The sequence below is a fragment of the Octopus bimaculoides genome, chromosome 9 (assembly GCF_046866305.1).
Source record: "Octopus bimaculoides isolate indiv1 chromosome 9, ASM4686630v1, whole genome shotgun sequence".
Classification (NCBI taxonomy): Eukaryota; Metazoa; Mollusca; class Cephalopoda; order Octopoda; family Octopodidae; genus Octopus; species Octopus bimaculoides.
Genome location: NC_142936.1, coordinates 95520544 through 95543358, shown reverse-complemented (window position 1 = coordinate 95543358; position 22815 = coordinate 95520544). Strand labels below are relative to the sequence as shown.

Sequence of the window (22815 nt, the reverse complement as noted above, 5' to 3'; positions counted from 1 at the left end):
TTGCATATGAATCACTACTGACGTTGACATCAGGTAGCCAATAACTGTGAACGTGCTTAACACAGCATGCAACGAGGTTTATATCCGAATATAATAATAATTTTAACTGATAAGTATACATATATATATATGAGGTGGGATTAACCGTGTGTGTGTGTGTGTGTGTGTGTGTGTGGCATGTCCAGTCCTTTTATACCTCCCCGAAGTTTAACAGTTCTGAAATATAATCTGACAGAATAAGCAGCAAACATGAAGTGTTGGTGCCAAACTGACCGACAAACCCGTGAGGCTGTGAACCATCCGGGCCAAAGTCCAATGATTTGAAGCAAGGAAATAAAATGATTGACAAAACCCGTGTTCATTAGGATATTAAAATCCAATTCTACAGAAATAACAAACAACATTTCAGTGATGATCTCAGTTTCTCTTATGTCTAAAGCTGTTCTGTTCACGTGACTATTTGCTGCTAAAGGGACGACTCTATTTGGAAGGAAAACCGGAGAATAGAGTGAAGACATTTTGTGACATTTGTTGAGAAATATCATCTACAAATGGCACACGAATTAGAATAAGCATATATACTGCGAGGAATTTGAGAAATCTAAGAAATCGGCCGGCTATTTCAACAGATGAGTTAGTAATTAATACAAAAGTAATTTTATATATAAAGTAGTGAAAGTGCTGGAATATGGAGAGGAATAATTGTTTGTTATTGTTGCATTATTGATGTTATTGTGCTGTAGCTATACACGAGTAATTAATTTTGAGGTGCAGTGGTGAAAACTGCAGCATGGCTGAGGTAGGCGATAATGTTAGAAAATTAGTCAAGGTTGAAAAATTAAGGCGGAACAATTAGCACAGGGTAAAATTAACGCAGGAAATACCTGGAGAAATGGGAACATTAAAGATAAATTACACTACATGTTATTGTGGAAGTGAGGACTGAGGTCAAAGAATGACAAAGGTCAGTTGATGGATCCCTGACTTAATACTTAACGCTTTCGTGCACAATTATCTAGCACGACAACTAATGTAGGGTTTATCGATGTGAAAATTTGTTAAAGTCATCAATATTAGCTTGACGATCAGGCAAAACGAATTCATATCTGCGGTCTGATGGTTTCTTAGGTTACAAAAAGGGATTATTCCTTGCGTTTCTGAATGCAGGAGGAACGTTGGTGGAAGGTCTCCCCACATAGTGTGAGTTCAGTTATCTGTTGAAATGTCAACCAAATGCTTTCGTAAATCCTGCTCGTGAGGCTGATCTCTGCTTAAGCATTTGTATAACATGCGGCCAGCTTCACTTTGGTATGAAAAAGCTGTTAGATTTTACAGGAGCTAAAGTAGATAAAGTTGTTGGAGAAACAGTCAAAGTGATTTGTTGTTGAGACTGAGTTTGACTTGCTTGTGAGGGCAAGATTAGTAACAGAAGAATAGATATCTGGAACGGGAGCATCCTTGGAAAACACTGGGATGTTGTTATGGAGTGAAAGGAGCTTCTAAACAAGATGTTGCTCAGGCTTTAGGCTCTTTTGAAAGGTTTCAGAAGAGCAAAGCTGTTTCTCAAAGGAAGAAATATTTTGAGTATCAACTGAAATACAAATCTGATTGGTCAATGGTAGGAGAAAACTGAACAATATATTCAGTGTTGAGTGGGAAGGGATATGAGGATTTGGAAAGTGTATCTAAAATATTTGTCCATAGTCGATAGAGTGAAGGAACTGAAAGAGAGAGAGAGAGAGAGAGAGAAAGAGAGAGAGAGAGAGAGAAAGAGAGAAAGAGAGAGCTAGAGATACAGACAAACTGACAGTTAGGCAGGCAGATGAACGGAAGGAAGCAGAGTATAGTTTAGTGTAAATACAATCAGAAATATGCTGAAGTTGAGGAATACATTAGGAGTCATTAAATCTGTCATGCATCGAGGTTATAGCAATGAGATGTGAGGAAATTGATAAATGAGTCAGGAGAGTGAAAGGGAGACTGAAAGCAAGGTGAATTGCGTTGGTGGACAATATTAAGACGCATCACATGGTACTTGATAGGGCAGGAATTTGTCAAGGTAGAGAGAAGCACACTGTGTGGCACCTGGTGATGCTGATAAAGATGGCAGCTACTGAGATCGAGCGACCGAGATGGTTGATAGACTTTAAAGATATAAATAAATGAGATATACGTTGTCTACAATGAGTAGAGTTAGTAAGAGAGAAATATTACCAATCAGGGTTTTAAATGTTTGCCTCTGTATTATGTCATCGTTATTGAAAGAGGCACCAAATCCATTATCGGATATAGGATATAGCTGACATCTTTTATCATCAATGAGTGGGTGCCTTTTCGTTTTTCTGAAATGTTTGCTGCCGGATCGCATTTTGAAAAAGCGAGTACTATCATTGTAATAATGCCTTTCATTAACAGATTTGATATTTTGTAGATTCGAGTGATACTGAAAATGCTTATTTTTTTTGTTTTTGTTTTTTTGTCCTCTTTCTTTTTAGCAAATCTATGAAAATGAACCAGTAACGATGGCCTGGCGTGATCTATTACCAGAAGAAAGATGAAGGCTGCAAAACTGAGACGCGAAAAGATTATCTATTGATAAACAAATGAAAGTGGATGTTGTTTTTCATGACGCATGTTTTCTGCTACAACTCCGGATCGACCAGTTGCAGAGAAGAAACACTGTGAAATCCTGTTGTGTATATACATCCCCGTGTGTGTGTGTGTGTGTGTGTGTGAGCGCGCGCACACATTCGAGTGTCTTGGTTCGACATATGACAAAATAGATAGCAAGCATAACAGAATAAGTCCTGGGATCGATTTGTTTGACTAAAACCTTTCAAGGCAGTGCCACAGCATGGCCGGAATAGAATGTTGGAAACAAGAAAAGGATTAAAAAAATACACTGTCGCACACACACACACACACACACACACACACAGAACTACATATGAACAAGAACAAATGTGTCTGTGAAAAGGTGTGTATGCCTCTCTCGATGTGTGTGTGCGTGTCTGTGCGTGTGTGCGTGTCTGTGCGTGTGTGCGTGTCTGTGTAATTGCAAACATAAAACGGAAAGAGATAATCAAAAAGTTCGATAGCAATCGAAACATTAGCGTACATAATTTGATTACACATACATACATTTATATTTTTGTGTATGTATGAATACACGTTTGTATATTCAAATACGCGTGTATATATACATATGCGCGTGTGTGTATGTGTGTAGGTGCACGCACGCACTTTCACTCAAGCACTAATGCTGGTGCGTCTGTCTGGTGTATGTCTGAATGCGTGTGTGTATGTATGTGTATTTGGTTAGGGGAGATAAAGATAGGATTACACACTCGAAGGAAGATTTCGCTCGCTCCGCCAGGCATCAACGTGAGCGTATTTCAAAGTAATAACATGCTGTAGAAGGTCAACAGCCTGAAAGATTACATCCCCATTTCACGGTTCGGAGAGGTAATCCCCGTTTATCTCCATAAATTAACGGGGATAAGACACCCTACACTGACGGTCTAAAATGGCCTTTTGCTATTTTAAGTTCGTGTACGATAGCTTGCGTGTGTGTATATATGTACATATATATATATATATATATATATATATATATATATATATATATATATATATATATATATATATAGATAGATAGATAGATAGATAGATAGATAGATAGATAGATAGATAGATAGATAGATAGATAGAGGGGGGAGGGAGGGAGGGAGGAGAGAGACAAAGACAGATAAAGAAACAAAGAGACAGATAAAGAGAGATTGATAAATAGTTAGACAGATAGGTTGGTAGGTAGGTAGAGAGGTAGATAGACAGAGAGGAGAAATAGACAGAGGTAGATAGATAAACAGATGTAGATAGATAGACAGAGGTAGGTAGATAGACAGAGGTAGGTAGATAGATAGATAGATAGAGATGTAGATAAATAGAGAGGTAGATAAATAGATAGAGAGGTAGACAGGTAGGTAGGTAGATAGACAGGTAGGTAGGTAGATAGAGAGGTAGGTAGACAGGTAGACAGGTAGGTAGGTAGGTAGACAGGTAGGTAGGTAGGTAGGTAGATAGACAGGTAGGTAGGTAGGTAGGTAGATAGACAGGTAGGTAGGTAGGTAGACAGGTAGGTAGGTAGACAGGTAGGTAGGTAGGTAGATAGACAGGTAGGTAGGTAGATACATTTCTTTTATTAGCCACACAGGGCTCAACGAAGATGGGACAAATACAATGTAGAGCTTTTCTTTTTGGGAGGGGGAAGGAAGGAAAAAAAAAAAAATTGGTGGTGTCGATCAAAAGGGATCGTAGGAAGGGAAAAAGGAGCAGTTCGATCAAAAGGGATCGAAAAAAAAGAGAAAAGGAAAGGCCGATCAATAGGGATCGTGTATCACACAGTAATGTTCTCGTGTAAAAAGAGGGGAGGACAGTTTAGGTTTAGCCGTGGAAGGAAAAGCCTACGGAAAAGACCACGGTAACCTTGGTCAATATTCTCATTGAAGAAACTATAACAGTAAGTGACTCTCTTTTGCCTTTTTTTTTTTTTTTTTTTTTTCTTGTTCATAGGGTTATGCTCAAGATGGCTCCGTCGTTCACACGTGCCATCCTTGCTACATTCACCCATCTTTTTTTGAAGCATTCACTAGACAAGACTTCCCTTTCTACTCTCAACTTCCTCTTCAGGTGATACTTGAAGAAGTTGATGAGAGATTGCCCAGAGAGGAAAGTCTTTGTCTCTAGACCTTTCAGACGCGTCCACCATACACATTCTTTCGCCATAGCCACAAGTACGATGAAAATAGCTCTTCCTTCCCGTTTAAAGGAAGGAGGCGCGACAATATTCACGATAGACTCGGCTGATAGACCGACTCGTCCCACACGCGATAGCAGTTGTTCGACGTAAGCCCACAGCTCGGAAATGGTGGGACACTGTACGAGTGCGTGCAGAACGGTTTCGTCGCTCTGCCGGCATCTCGGACAGGTCGGCCCCGTGTTTCTCGAGCCATGCCTGTAGAGCTTATCCCGAACGGGTAGTGCTTCTCGATAGCACTGCCAGGCCAGGGATCTCTGGAAGTTGTCCATAGGTCCCGGCCCGAAGGTCGTCTTAAACAGGCGGGTCAGGTATTCCTCGTCGACGCCCAGGTTCGCCCCGAGATCGTCGTCGTACCTTCCCTCCACTAATCCACTATAGAATGCGTTAGTTGTGATGCAGTCGCTCAAGGTTGACCCGGGTTGTTGGAGTTGCCGAAGAGCAGCGCCTCACTCGCGGTGCCATTCGCCCTTCCTCGGCCTCTTCTTGATCCATGACTGCAGTTCGGTCATGGAGACGAGCTGCGGGAAAGCGCGCCGCACAAACGGTGACCACACCTGTTCACCGCTGTCTACGTAGAGCCGGAGATGTCGCAGTCTCAGCGCGTGTCTGCGCATCATCAACCACGGCATGCCCAGTCCTCCTTTTAACGGGTCTTGGCAGCAAACGGATCGCCTAACCATCGGAACGCTTCCTTTCCACAAGAAGCGGAAGAGGATGCGCTCCAGTTTGGTGATGGTAGGGTCGGGACAAGGAATGACGGTCAGGCGGTAGTAGATGACGGACGCGATGTACGTGTTCGCCACCTCCGCCCGACCTTTCAGGGAAAGCTTCCTCTCGGCCCATTGCCGGGCTAGAGTGGCCACCCTTCTCGTTATCTCGTCCCAGTTCTTCTCCGTTTGGAGGTCTGGACCAAACCAGACCCCGAGCATCTCAACCGGACCGTCAGTCCAACGTCCCACGACGGAGGCGCTACTTGACGGCATGGGGTTGCTTCTCCAGGTGCCGAGCCGCAAGCCCACTGACTTATCCCGGTTGATTTTCGCTCCCGTTACCGCTTCGTAGTCTCTCAGTGTCTCGCCGACAAGCTCGATGTGCTTTTGGCTAGACACTATGACGGTGACGTCGTCCGCGTATGCCGACACGCTCGTCCCGCATCCCAACTCTCGCGGGATGCCCCTCAGCGTCGCCAGCTTCCGCAGTAGTGGCTCGAGAGTCAACACGTACAGAAGCGACGAGAGGGGGCATCCCTGACGGACCGAACGTGCAATGTCGAAGGGTCTTGATAGATGCCCATTGACGCGAACTACCGAACGGATGCCTCTGTACAAGGCAGCCATCCAGCCGCGGAAAATGGGACCGAAGCCGGCTGCTATGAGGACAGCCTCCAAGTATTGATGGTCTACCCTATCGAAAGCTTTCGATTGATCTAAATTGATCAGGGCCCCACCCATGCCAGGTTCCTTAACTACCCTCTCTATGATGTAGCGCATCAGATGGAGGTTGTCATGGATGCTCCTGCCCGGCACCGCGCACGTTTGCGCCTTGCCGATCAGTTTCTCGATGACAAGCGCCAACCGCTTGGCTAACACCTTGGCCAAAATTTTCAAGTCTGCATTGAGGAGAGTGATGGGCCTAAAGTTATCTATGACGTCCCCCTTGTTTGGATCTTTCTTCAGCAGCGTTACGGCTCCTCGACTCACAAAACCGGGAATGCTCCCGTTTTGCTGCCAGTTGCAGTACACCGCCACCAAGACGTCTCCAAACAAGTCTGGCTTACAGTTGTAAAGCTCGTAGGGCAGACCATCCAAACCCGGAGATTTGTCCCTCGAGCATGCCGCCATCGCGTCCCTCACTTCCGCCGCCGTGATGGCACCTTCGCAGCACTCCGCCTCTCTTGCCGAGAGTCGTGGCAGGCTGTGCAGGTAGGCACTGAAGTCCACCCTGCGTTCTCGCTCGCCATTCGTCCCAAACAGTCGAGCAAAGTGCCGCTGAAAGGCCTCACACATTTTGCTTGGCTCGAGCAGTTCGCGCCCCTGTTCGTCCACCAGAGACCGAATGGTGGCTTTGTTGCCCTGTTGCGCCTCCGCCACCCGGGCCTCTCGTGCGGCTCCAACACCTTCGTTTCTTAGAGCACGCATCCTAGCCCTGACAACGCACCCTTCGTGTTTGGCGTTGAAGTGTTGGTCAAGGGCCAACCTCGCCGCCAAAATGTCGGATGCGATGCCACTTCTAATTGCCTCTTCTAGCTTCTTAACTAGTTCACCCTCTACTCTGTTTCTGTCTATGGCTAGTGCTTTGCTATACCTAACCGCTTCTGCTTTTATTGCTCTCTTGAGGGCAAACCACCATTTGTTATTGATGATGGCTCCTGTCAAAGCCCTCTTTACTAACGTGCTAATCCGGTCTCTGAAAACTGGTCTCGACGGGAAAGACGCGTTTAGTTTCCAGTAACCGGAGCCCTGCCTATGTGTCTTATCTAAGTCTAGCGTACACGTCACAAGTTTGTGATCCGTGTAGCTGACTATGTGAAATTGTGGACACCCTATGCTATCTCTATCTACTCTCCTACACAGTATTCTATCTAGATACGATCTCGACGACCCGATGCGGTTTGTCCATGTCCACATTGGCGCATTCGGGTAATCGAGTCGGTACCTGTCAGACAGTTGAAAGCGTCTGAGCAGGTCTTTGAGGCATTTGCATCCCCGTCTATTCCCATCTCTGCCCACATAGTCTAGATGCGTGTCCAAGGTAGCATTCCAATCCCCCACTAAAAGTAAAGGACGAGACGTTCCTAGGAATACTTCTAGACGTCGGAAGAAATCCGGCCTACCTGTTAAAGGTGGTGCGTATACTGATATGAGTCGAAAAGCACACCCATCGCTGCCATCGACATCCAGAACAACCAATCTACCCTCCGGGTCTATGAATACTGTCTTTACTTCGAGATCCAGACTCTTGCGAAAGAGTACCGCCGTGCCACTACCGCCCATTCTCGGCAGACAGGGAGAAAAATAAATGTTAAACTGTCTGCCAAACATGGACGATAGGGCCCGCGGATCATGGAGTCTGGTCTCGCTTATGGCTATGATTTCTAGTTTATGTGACTTTATGTCATTTAGGAGGTACCCTTGTTTCCAAGGGGACCCCAAGCCACGCGCATTTACACAACCAATCTTGAGCATCATTTTGATTTGAGTGCTAAAGTTTTATAAAGAGAGTCACTTACCGTTTGAGAGTTTTTGTGTCTCCTCCTTCGGGTTTTCTTCGAGGAGATCACTATATAGTTTTTTCGCCAGGTATTTTTGGCATTTGCCAACTGCCTTTGGAAAAATAGATTTTAGTGTGTGGTGCAGAGTTGGTGTTATGTGTAGTATTTTGATGTGTTCTGGCGGTGTTGTGTATGGGTGGTTGCTGGTTTTTATGTCTTCGTTTGTTATGTTTGTTTTTGTGTTGATGTATTCCATCAACTCTGAGTTTTTTGTGTTGATGGCAGTGAGCATTGTGTGTGTACTTGCTTTTGGGGTTTTGTTGCTTGTGTTGTAGTTGTGTGTGCTTGTGTTGGTGTCTGGAGTGTTTTCGGGAGTTGTGTATCTCCCTGCTTTGTTTGTGTTTGCTTTTCTTTTCTTGCTCCTCTTCCTCCTTCCTTTCTGGGCTATTTGCCATTCCTCATTACTTTCATCTTCCGACGAAGGTTCTGAGGAATCGGAAGGAGGTAGGGGCAAATTGTGAGCGTCTGTGTGTGCTTGTGTGAGTGGTTGTGTTGCTGTTTTTGTTGGTGCTGATGGCTTGTTATTTGTGTGAGGTGTGTGTGATGTGGGGGAGGGGGAAACAGTCTTGGAATTTTCTTTCTTTTCCCCTGCTTCCTCACTTGTTGTTTTTGCAGATGCTGTTGTCTTCTCAGTTGCCAGTGTTGCTTGCGTTTCTCTTGTTTTGATTGTTGATGGTGGTGTTGGTAGTAGGGTAGTAGGTAGATAGATAGACAGGTAGGTAGGTAGATAGACAGGTAGGTAGGTAGATAGACAGGTAGGTAGGTAGATAGACAGGTAGGTAGGTAGATAGACAGGTAGGTAGGTAGATAGACAGGTAGGTAGGTAGATAGACAGGTAGTTAGGTAGGTATACAGGTAGATAGGTAGGTAGGTAGACAGGTAGACAGGTAGATAGACAGGTAGGTAGGTAGGTAGATAGGTTGGTAGGCAGATAGATAGGCAGATAGATAGGTAGATATATTTATTGGCCACACAGGGCTGAACACAGGGGACAAAATACAAAGTAGAGCTTTTCTTTTTGGGAAGAAAAGGAAAAAAGTGGTGGAGATAGAATTTCGATGGTAAAAAAGGGATCGTAAAAAAAAAAAAAAACGTGTGGGCCGATCAGTAGGGATCGTGTATCACAAATATCAGTGTGAAAAGGGGAAACATATTCAGTAGGAATATGTGTGTGATATGTGTGCAGGGGTCCCTGGTGATAGTCGTGGCCTTCCTGGATCTATCGTCTCAGGTGGTCTTGGATAGTGGTTTGTATGGTGTTGAATATGTACCTTCTGTATCCATTTTAGATGATGCACTATTTTCTGGGCCATGCTTAAAAAAGCTTGCTGTTCAGTTGCTGCAGTTCGCACAGCCTCTGCATATAGCCTTTTGTTGGGAGCAGAAGGAATATGTGGACTTCTTTCCTTGTGAGTCCTGTTGGTTCTTGGTGGATTATGGGTATGCAGGTTCAAGTTTTTTGGTTTCCCTTTTCTGCGCTCCCGCTTATTTTGTTGTGGCTGGTCATCTAGCATGTTTAGGTGTTGGGGATGGGCAAATACTGATATATATATATATATATATATATATATATATATATAGATATATATAGATATATATATATATAGATATATATATATATAGATATATACACACTTATATGTATATATATATATACTTATATATATATATATATATATATATACTTATATGTATATATATATACTTATATGTATATATATATACATATATATATATATACATATAAAATTATACAGACATGTATACACATACATATATACACATATACATACATATATACACATACATATATGCACAAACATATGTACATATACATACATACACACACATATATATACACACATACACACATGTACATATATACACATGCATATATACACGTATACACACTCACACACACACGTGTATATATATATATATATATATATATATATATATATACATATATATAATATACAGACATAATTACACAAAAATTCACACACTCATATTTCACTGCAAACTTTGCGATATGCATCCTTGTTTCTATATATATTTACTTGAATAGCCATACCCTTTAATATTGAGCTCTTGGAGCTGTTTGAGGCTTTAGCTGTATTTATGTTCATAATTTATATTTTATTTTTATTGAGATATCTTCCTAGGTAACTGAAATTGAAATCAGAATACACAAAATAATCTTTCGCAAGAATCCATTCTTGAATATTTATTCTGTTTTACTTCTTCGCTCAACTACTCTAGGCAGCTGAGGAGTGACAAGCAACTGATGCGGCAGTAATTTACGCATATACACACACAAACACGCATATCTGTGTGTGCATGTGTGTTACTTTATATATTGATATTTGCCGAGATAGGAACCGGAAGTGTCTGCAAATAAGTTTCAGTTAAATTAGAGTTACAAATACAGTTGTAACATTTCACCGAATGAAATTGCAAACGTATGCTTCATAGTCAAGCAAGAAGTGTCTTACCTTTACTCAATAATGTTTATATTTTCTTTCGGTTGGACAGAAACATACGATTTTTCAGTTCCCAGATAATATAATCAAATCAATACTATCGATGCTATTGGGGCTTTTACATTATCGAACATCGAGGAAATATGGAACTTACGATGGCAACATATAACCTCATAATGTGAAGGAAAATTCTGTCTACGATTTCCCCCCAAGAATTACATGTCAAAAATCGGAAAGAAGAAAAATAACTGAAAAATATAATTGTAATAAAAGTTATAATTTTAAAATGATCTCGTGACTTTTGAGCCACCCTGCTATATTTCCTTGTTATAATAAATATAGAGATTAGAAACACCAGAAGTGTGATGGCAAACGTAAGCTTTACATAATTCCTAAATGTGATATTCTGTGATAAAGTGAAACTTTCTCTTTTCCTGTAATATAATATCAAATTCGAAATTCGTTTGTATTCAATAAAGAAAGAAATTATAAATGATATTCTTTTAAATTTCTCTGAACACAATGAATTCTCAAACTTAGAAGACATCAATTGTTTCTCTAAGTTGATATTTCTTTTATTATCAAATTAGCAATACGTTGAATTAAAAATATTCATTATCCTCCTGAGAGAATAATCCATCAGTCGCTGACAATAGAAAAATAATTTTTATAATTGCGATATAAATATATGTGATATACGTGTGTGTGTGTGTGTCAACGCCAAATAAGACATAAAATATGAATTATTCTATAAACGTAAAGGAATAACAGCAGGTGTATTTGACTGATAAAAAGTTAAGACTGATAACGTGTCTAGACATTTAACTTTGAAGAAGTCTAGACATTCAGTGTTACCATATATATAATCACTTAATTGTAGATGAAAAGAAACAAAGAGAAATTTTAATATTATTCATTATTTGTCAGAATAATCTGCTTCAATCACAAAATATTGTATGTATCTAGCTTTAAGCTCGTTTTGCACGATCGTCTAGTTGTAGTTAAGTATAAAATATATACGAAATCCTATTACAATGCAAATGTAGTTGTATACAGGATTAAATAATGATGTCTTTTAAAATAACCTGGATATTTTTCAGGTATAATTTGATAATGTTTGTAGAAAAATTTAGTAACAAAATATTGGAAATTCAGATGCCTTTAAAATAACTTTGGACATATTGCATGTAAAATGGGCATATAACAATTTGGCAAAGCAAATTAATGATTTTACAAACATTGCGAAGGGGAAAAAAAAGATTTCTGTTTGCAGTAATCGTAATGGTTTACTTATAAAACATTATATATATATATATATATAACGTTTTATAAGTAAACCATTACGATTGCTGAAAACAGTATATATATATATATATATATATATATATATATATATATATATATACATATATATATACATACAGAGAGATATATAGATACATACATACATACATACATACGTAGATAGAGACATATAACAATCGGTAGAATGTTGATGTTTTGTTACGATCGTTTCAGTGACTAAAGGAAATAGCTGCTCATCTATAACAACTGTGTGCATAATTTGTCAATTAATGAAACGTTTAGCGCTTCAATATTCTCCTCAGACATCAAAATTAGTATGACACCTTCTCAGGGTTTCCAACAAATGTACTTGTGAATGGTGATTATATTTTCTTCGAGTTACAAATATCAAGAACTTCCCATCCAAATAATTCAGTGGATGTGGATTGTACGTACATATTAGCCATGAATTGTCACATGGAGTCCTGCTTTACTCCATGTGAGCATTCATGTAGGAAGATGGAGGAAGACATCTGGAGGCCCAAGATTCAACCTCTCCTCCAAACGCAGGTTAAAATAACAAGGGACTTAGTAGCAACATATACACGTTCGTCTGTAAATGATCAAACGACGAACGCAACATTTAATCTTCAATCACAACTACAATTACCATTTACATTTCTGAGACATAATCTATAATGAGATAATTTTAACGCCTGATGCATAATCCTAAAGGCAATGTAAAGTATAGTTCAAATAATTGCAATAAATATTTAGCCAGATTGCAGTTAGGTCAATCTCCAATACATATTTTAGGAAGTATAAGAGATATTCAGTTGCTAATTAAATAAAATAATCAATAGTTATGAATAATGATTTCAGGAACACATACTCAAACGATAAAACTTCCCTTCTGCTCTAAGGGTTAATGAAATTCGGTCATTAATTGCTGTTCTTGGTGGCGAAAACCTTAAGCATTATCTAATTTCCTGTGCAGCGTTACGTTTATGCATTCTCAGTGTCTTCCTCATAACGCAGGGAGTATGTGGTCGGCCTAAACTCCTACGTTAACTAGAACCATATAACAAACATTAATATATGCATAAATGCATTATTGCTTACACACACACATATATATATATATAAGTATAGATATCTATGTGTTTATATATTCATATGTATATACACATATGCATATATATATATATATATATATATATATATATACACATGTATATATATATGTATGTATTTATATACAAATATATATATATATATACACACATATATGTACGCATGTATATATATACAAATATATATATATATACACACACATATGTATGTGTGTATGCAAGTATATATATATATATATATATATGTATATATATATATATATATATGGGTAGATGTGGAGGTGTGTGCGTGATATTCGTATGAATATATATATTCAGCTTCCTGTTATAAGCACAGCAACAAATTGATAAGAGGAAATGTGTCAGTTACACAGAATGACTTTAGACGTTTGTAAGATATTCCAGCTCATAAATTCAATTTACTCTAGTTAAAAGACTGCTGCATAAAGGCTGAGGAAAATACATTAATGGGATGAGAGGAGACATGTTATAAAATACACCGCCACAATTAAATTAACACAAAACGCAGTAGTGCAGTTTCAGGCAGAGGTTCATCTAATTTCATATAAAAAGATGAGTGTGTCAACGCGCGTGAGTATGTATGTCTGCCGGTTGCGCGCGCACGTGTTTGTGTGTGCTTGTGCTTGTGTGTGTGTGTGTGTGTGCGTGCGAGTGCGTGCGCGCATATGTGGGCGTACGCATTTGTCAGACGAAACAGCCTGCTAATACAATCATATTTCTGAAATCTTTCTCTGTGTATAATTACATTAGCATAATTACACACAGAAATACACACACACACACACACACACACACACACACACACACACATGTATATGTATACATATATATATATGCATACACACATAAATGATGAGCCGTATAAGCCAATGTGGCTGCTCAGCATTTATGTGCCTCATTCATGTATGTGTATGTTTCGTTAAATATTTTCTTATACGTGAGTTATACTGAAAGGAATGCTAAACTAGGCAGGATCTATTTCAACTGATAAAAGTTGTCGATATTTTATATGCTGGCAGAGGGAACTCTTCTTCTGTAGTAAACCTTCTTCCCGTTCTTGCATGGCGGATAGCTTCCAAAGAAGAATAAGATGTCATTGATCTTTTTTGTCTTTTCGAAGAAGAAAAGCTGGGGGGACATTCCCGGAAGGCCGTGGGATGTTTATGGAGACGGCATCATTGACTGAAGCAATTTGCCGTACTAATTCCTGCAAAGAGATGAATCACAAATCGTGATTTTGCTGCACAATTAAAATGTGATCATAACACATTACGAAATATGGAGGAAGACTTTCGTTATTGGAAAATGTGTGGGAAAAGGATACGTCGGCATGTGTCACTAGATTTGAACGAATGGAGGATGGACGTCTACTCTTATCTAATGGAATTGGTTGAAACTGATCAAGAGATAAGATGAAACGTGGACGCGTGTTTATGATTCGGAAAATGCCAGTGTAGCCTATAGAATGTTATACCCATTCTACAAATTCGCGAAATTTCAAAATCCAGCGATCAGCACAGAATATGAGGAGTGTTTTGATGGGTAACAAATACATCATTCTGCTTGATTTTCTGGAGTGTGACAGTGACATCAACTGTGAGTGGCACAATGAAACAAGCAAAATGTTTAGAGAAGCAACTGCTAGATCGTACTTTTTAATAACTTCATTTATCTGAAATTAACGAAGCATTTCTAGACGAAAAACTCTAAGGGCGTTTGGAAAACAAAAAGCAAACAAGAAGGGCCTGTCTATAATAAGATCGGCAAATAAACGTATCGCGCAATATAGGAAATAGGGATTTCCGTTAGATCTATGAGATTTTTGTGTCTTTTTACGGAGTCAAACATTGTACGAGAGGGAATATTAAAACAAACATTTCCAGGAAACACGCGAGTAAAAATGCTTTAAACCAAGGGGCGAAAGACAACGGACCTGAGTCGGTACTATTGGATGTTCTCATTGAAGAATATTTAAGAGATGTAGCTAAACTAAGAGGAATCAATATACAGGAAAATATAGGGAATGCTGGTGGCGATCGTTATATCAGTGGTGTGGCTGAATGAAAATAAAACCATAAAAAGCGTTTTAGATCCAAGGCACGCTAAGAAATCGAAAACATTTTGATTATGTTTTAGGACGCAACAGCATAATACTCGGTTGTAAGCCGTTGACTCCCAAGTTATTTTTAAGTATTTTAACATTATAATACTACAAAGTAAGCCGTTCAACGTTTAGTTATTTATAAATATTTAAACTAAAAAATTCGTTTTATGGCAATGAAAAAGTTATTAGCTTAGAAATGGTCGTCAATACTGAATAACTTTTGGACAAAATTCTTCACAATACAATGATTACAGTCATCTTTGCTATGATTCAAAAGTTTGACTTGTTATAGTCCCCCAAAAATACTGGTAATATTTTCTAGTAGGACACGATGCAATTCGATGAATCAGTTTGAAAATATAATTTCAAACTTCAGAAAGTATATTTATGGTTGATTGTAACTTAAAACGTGCAGGATTCTCAGCCGCACCGAAATAATTCTTGGAAGTTAGATCTTTATCATAATGTGTAGACTTTGAAAGCTATGAATTATTTAATGTACAAACTACATTCTTGTAACTATCTAGTAAATAATTTATCTCTTTCGAAATGGAGAATTTTCCAAATGGAGAATTTTCCAAGTGGAGAATTAAATTGTCGGAAACTGCAAGAGAAGACACACAAACCTGAGCCTAAAATGGGTTGACTATCGAAAAGCACACGATTTAATACTATGCTCCTGGATAATAACAATGGAAATGTATGGAGTGCCAGAAAACATGAAAATCCTTATATAGAACAGTATGAAACGTTAGAGATCGGAATTGACATCAGGAAATCAAGTATTAGGAGAGGTGAAAGTCAGGAGCGGAATTCTCTAAAGGGACAGTGTGTCCCCACTCTCATTTTCCAATCTACTGATTTCCCAATCCAAACAGATCAGGGCCTCAAGCATAACAGAACGGACCTAGTGGAGGTGGACAAGGTGCACCGTAAATGCTACAGACTTAATGTTCAATGCCCCTCTGACCCATGAATAGTCAATTTGGAAGGCGAAAGAGATAACTACAACCCAGGAGCCCCATCAGAACCTAAGATAAAGAGAAATAATAATAATAATAATAATATAATAATAATATGTCCGTCCCAATATATATATAAATGTATCTATCAAGACCTACCAAAAACTGAGCATGGCAAAATATGGAACCTCAAGACGAAAACAATACTTGTTGTCATAGGTGCCCTAGGAACGAGAGCAAAAGGGGCTGATTCCTACCTAGCTCAGATACAAGGAAATCTTAGATTCGAAGAAATTCAAAATATAGTGCTCATGGGAACTGCCTATATTTACCTAAAATACCGTTAACGTAATCTCAAATTTTAAAACAAATTTTCTACTTTATTAAACATTCTGTAGAACAATACTACGTACAAAACCAAATATATTGCACCCTCGTTATAACACCAACGGTCTTGGCTAATGTCTACATTGGATAATGTGTCAGCGGTATAAAGTCAAAACTGCTTGCAAATGGTACCAGCATCATCACCCTGAGGCTGTAACTGAGGGAGAAAATGTAACGATTCTTTGGGACGTTCCAGTCCGTACAGACCAGACCATCAGAGCAAATAAACCAGATATTGTTGTGAAAGACCAAAGCAATGAAGTCGGTTTATTGATTGACATGAGAATACCCCGTTATTATAATATCTCGGCAAATGAATTTGATAGCTTCAGATAAAAATAAAGATTTGTTAATCGAAATCGAAAAGATGTGGCAGCTCAAGACGGTTACAATACAGGTAAAAACACGTGCTAAAAGTAAGACTACTGGATAATGATGATGATGATGATGATAAATAATAATAATGATAATGGCAATAATAATAAGTTCGAATTTTAGGCAGAGGTGCTTGAATAGTTGACTAACTTTCTTCACCTAGGACGACGTTAATCACGGTGGGATTTTAACTCCAAACGTAGAGTACCGAAAGAATTGCCACCAGGCATTTTGTTCAACGCGCTGCCGACTCTTCAAACTCATCACCCTCATAATAGTATTTATGGTTTCAAGTATTGACTTAAAACCATTAATTTCAGGGAAGCAATGGCGGTCTATTATGCCGACCATAGTTTTAAACTGGTACGTATTTTATATTCACGAGAAGATTAAAGGCAAAATATCGACCTCACCAGAGGAAATGCTATTGTGATGTTTCTACAAGTTTACTACCTTCATAACGCCGCCGCCGCCTCTACTACTACTATTACTACTACTACTACTACTACTACTACTAATAATAATAATAATAATAACAACTCTTCCTACTATGTGCTTCAGTCCTGAAATTTTGCAAAAGTCGTCTCGTCGATGACATCAACCACGGAGGAATTTGAACTCAGGATACAAAACAGATGAAACGGCAGTAAAGATCCAGAAGAAGAACTCGCTGAACATTTTATTCCGACATGGCTAAGTACTCTGTCAGCTCACCTCAAAGCAGTTATGTCAACTATTCTACTTTTCTCCACTTTGATTATTTTTTTTTTCTATTCCTGATTATTGGACTGAAATGTATTATAGTCGTGTAGAATGAGAGGTACAAACAAGTCTTCCAAGAGGGTGTTAGGGCATTAATGTTAATTGAACTGTACTCAAACGATGACTGAATTCCGATCCAATTTCTCCTTGCTGGGATCGATCTTAATCGTACACTTTATTCCGCGCTGATGACTTACAATTATAAATATGATTTAGAAGTCAAACGAAGGTAGAAACGCTAGTAAAGGTAGCATGGAGGACAGGGTTCCTTGTAGGGTGTGTTTACTTTTATCCTTTGTGCTCTCATTTCAAATTACATTTTATTCTTCTGGATAGATAAGACACGCAACATTTGTGTACTTAGGTTGATTAAATACAGAATACATTTTCAATCGTTGTCGTTTTATGTCATTGACACAAATGATTGTTAATCTAAGATTTCACAAAGCAAATCACACTACACCTAAAACAGTAAGAATGGTTTTATCCATTCAATGTAAACTCATGTGCGTACTTCTGGGATTTATTTGCATAACTGTGCACTATTTTTCAATTACATGAACTTTCAAAATTCAATAGGCTTCAGGAAACGGACGCAACGAAGGTAAATATGGGAAGAAAAGAAATAAATAAAAGAAGCATAAATGTTAATGATTATTATTTTCTACCAACACGTACAGTTATAAAGAGAAGTATAAAAATAGGACTTGTATCATTTTGATATATATATATATACTAAAGTCTTTGGCGAACCGAAAATTGTTTAAGCTTAAAGCGAAATTGAGCTTGGTGTCTCTTTTTAAACAGCAATTTGGGTGTATGGTATAATTACATACAAAGTAAGGTTGAGTTTTTATAGAATTATTACAACGTCAGATAAATTGATTTGTTGTTCAGTTACCGCCATTTGTCGTCCTCATTTGCAAAATGACCAACATTCATATTTACTTTTTATCTTTCTGAGGTCGATAAAACAAAGCCCCCACCAAATACAGTTGTTCGTTTATTCTAATATACATACTGTGTCGCATTGTACTAGTTTACTTATTGAGGAAGGAACTGTTGTAAGAAAATTAACATGAACAATTTACAATACAAATCCACTCCCAAAAGTTCTTTTCGCTGTAAAATGCATTAGGGACAACTCAGCCTGGTAACACAGATCAGTATATATGTTATGATCAGCACTTAGCTAAGTTCGTAACCTTATTCTTTTACAAGGCGGTGAGCTGGAAAAAACCTCAGCACGCCTGCGTAATGCTTAGCGGCATTTCGTCTGTCTTTACGTTCTGAGTTCAATTTTCGTCGAGGTCGAATTTGTCTTTCATTCTTTCGGGATCGATGAATGAAGTACCAGTTGCATACCAGGGTCGATCTAATCGACTGCACCCTCCCCCAAAATTTCAGACCTTGTGCCTAGAGTAGGAAAAATTATTCATTCTGTTACATATTTTTTTGCATCACATGACATCTTATTTTCTATATTTTATCTTTTACTTCTTTCAGTCACTAGACTCTGGTCACATCGAGGGGCCACTGGCTTCAAGTGCTTAGTCAAACAAATCCCACCTTTTTTTTTTTCAATTCTGATACTTATTAATCGGTCTCTTCTGCCGAACGTTTATTACGGGGACATGAACAAAACAATGATTTTCAAGCTGTAGCGGGACAAGCACAAACACAAGGGAACACACACCTGTATGCACACACGCACACATACACAAACGCTGCACACACTCACACACACACATATATACATACGTACTTGCACACATCCATCCACAAATACATACGTCTTTATATTTGACAGACCTTCACAACGTTTCCGTGAACCATATTCACACACAAGGTATATATTATTTCAAAGTTCGAATCATGAATTCCGATGCATGTATTTGGTCATTCTCATGTATTTTACAAATGGCGCTACATGTCGTACTACGAAGCGGTTTATCTTATGTCGATTCATTACATTTGGCTATGGAGGTTTTCAATATATATAATTCCATTTAGTAAACAACTGCCGCAGACATGGCTGTGTGGTAAGTAGCTTGCTTACCAACCACATGGTTCCAGGTTCAGTCCTACTGCGTGGCACCTTGGGCAAGTACCTTCTAATATAGCCTTGGGCCGACCAAAGCCGTATGAGTGGATTTGGTAGACGGAAACCGAAAGAAGCCTGTGTGTGTATGTGTGTGTGATTGTATGTGTGTGTCTGTGTCCCCCCCCAACAATTGCTTGACATGCGATGCTGGTGTGTTTACGTCCCCGTAACTTAGCGCTTCGGCAAAAAGTACTAGGCTTACAAAGAATAAGTCCTGGGGGTCGAATTGCTCGACTAAAAGGTGGTGTTCCAGCATGGCCGCAATCAAATGACTGAAACAAGTAAAAGAATAAATGAATTATGTAGATGCGAATGAATTTCATAGGTTAGCCATTCTGTTTGTCTTTAAATTTCCTGCATGTTCAAGTTACAAAATTAGTCGACAGAAGATAGCACCAGCTCGGGCAGTGTATTTGTAAAATTTTGACATGGTCGAATGAGTTCTCTTGCCGTGTTTGTTCTGGTATTTTGAGTTTCGCCTTCTTTTATGGGAGACGTACTCAGTTGCCTGTTTAACAATGAATTCTGGAGCCGTTAATGGTGGCCATGACGAATCGCAAGCTTCCCGATTAGGACTCCTAGTTAAAGATAATTTTCTCATTTCTTTTCACTAATTTCCTAAACAGTAAAAAATGAGAAAGATCATGGTAGCTGCCCATTATTCCCAGAGTAGATGCTAGTACGAAACACAAGGCTCTAAAAATCAACCAGGAGAACCAGTATTTCGTCCGTTTAATAATGATATAAGAAAAATACAGAGAAAGTCAAGTATTTGTAATGTATCAGCCAAATAATGAATGATATGATCAAAGTAATATCACGAAATTCTCAATATATTTCGTCGTCGTTCAATATATATCATCGATCATCTATATCGGTAATTACTAAATTTCCAATCAAACATTTTATTCATTTTATTACTATCATATTGTTTTGCCATACATGCCTCATATGAATTTCCTCGCTAAATTAAGTATATCGGTTGCTAAAAGACATTAATATAACTTCATAAACAAAGCTTGTAAATTATTTATCGTTTGTTCTTCTCAATGTGTATTTACTTTAGTGGCGATGGTTATACCGTGGAAAAAGTTGCACAATTTGTAATTTCCACTCATCATAATAAATCGATTATAGTTTGATACAGAATCACGTTTTTGAGGATGTAGATATAATATTGATACAGATAATATAATGCATATTAATTTTATAATAAACCAGGAAAATTTCGCCAAATTTAATATACAGTAGGTATATTGTAAATTACCTTCAGAATATAATCAATGGTAGAATAACCATTTTATATTTCTTACTTTGAAATATATTCAAATTCAATGTTATTTATCAGTACGTGTTTATACAAATGAATGACGATATGACATATTCATAAGGATTTAAAAACACTGATTGATAAATATTAGCTGCTATACCAACTCCCAATCCAATACAGTTTGCACTTCAGGTTCTCCCCCACTAACAATGAACCGACGGAGATCAACCTCACTAGCAGTAAACTCCAACCCAGGAACTGGTAGTAAAACTTGCAATTGTCCAGTTTCTCAATTACACCCTCTTGGAAGGCATAATTCTTCATATCCACTACTTCCCGCTTCCATCTTATCCTCCCCAATCTTCCCACTTTCAAAAAGTACTTGGCACTACCTTTGAAAACTAACCGATCTACCTCTACCCTCTCCCTACTCGCATCCCTCTATTCAATTTTACACACCTCTCCATACCATAACACCCACCTCCAATACGAACGCAATTCCTTTGTCCCACTAGCAACTATTTTCACTACCTACTCACCTCACTATCCCCCTCCACCTCCTCTCATTCTTCTCTACATTCTTTACTCGTCTCCCTCAGCCACTGAACCAATCAACTTATTTCCCTCAAATAATAGCCATTCCCATTTACCCTACCTCAAACTTTAACGCTATAACCTTCATATAAACTATCACAAAGGTACCATTCACATACTAGATAAACCACCCTTCTCCATTCCTTCGGCCTTCCACCTCTACTACTATCACTAGCATCCTGAATAACCCCTAAGCAAGAAATTTAGGATCCTTCTGATTTGGCGGGTGCCACTTTTTATTTATGCTTTATTTAGTGTGTTTTCTACCGAAACACTTTAAAACTCCGTGTGCTTGTATATTTTGTCTTATAGAACGAAGAAAACATTTTCATATTCGAAGTTATTTCATATTAAAAGTTGTCGTATTTCGGTAATTTCAACCAATCACTGACGTCTTTGAGGTCAAAACAATTACTGCTGTGGAATGTAAACAACATGTTCTAACGGTGTAATGGGATCTTTTCCCTTCAATAAAACTAGTACCGTAGTTTGTCAACAACAACTATCGTTGGTACTGTTATTTATGACATCGTTGGTGTGTTTGTACTGGTTTTAGCTTTGGGGTTTTAGGGTTAGGGTTCTGGTTTTAGAGTTAGGGTTAGTGTTTGGCAAAAATACTTATAACCTTAACCCTAACCTCCTAACCCTAAAACCCGAACCTTAAACCTAAAGCTAAAACCAGTACAAACGTACGAACGATGTCATAAATAACAGTACCGCCGATAGTTGTTGTTAACAAACAACGGCACTAATTTTATTGAAGGGAAAATATCCCATTATACGACGATTTTAACACGAAATATATATATATGTAGATACACACCAAGAAATAATATTAGTCTCTTCTAATAGAAACAAAAGGGTTTATAGGACTGCAAAAGAAGTGCTCAAATATAAATGAGACAAAGAATAAAGAAGCATTGGTTATAGAACAAACATTAAATTTTGGTCAACGACTTTACATAAAACAACCCCCACAACATTTAGTCATATATAAAAATCTTCATGGTTCACAAACACATAAAAATAATGCATATACATGAAATCACAGAAGGTAAAAGTATATAATAGAATAAAATAGAACGGCCTAACAAAAATGTTAAATATTAACGGCTAAAAATTCAAAAACTACCAAAAAACCTAAAAGACAAATAAGAAATAAAGGTGAAAACAAAAATAAAATAAATATCCAGCGACTAAAAAAGTTTTAGCAAGCGGTTAAAATATTTCTTTTAAAATTAAAATT

General features: G+C 38.4%; 1 long non-coding RNA gene across 1 annotated transcript in view; it reads right to left on the bottom strand.

Annotated features, from left to right (window-relative positions):
- The window catches only part of LOC128248669 (uncharacterized), a 47742-nt gene that overhangs the window by 24603 nt on the left and 324 nt on the right, over positions 1–22815 (bottom strand). The gene's annotated exons all lie outside the window — the stretch shown is intronic.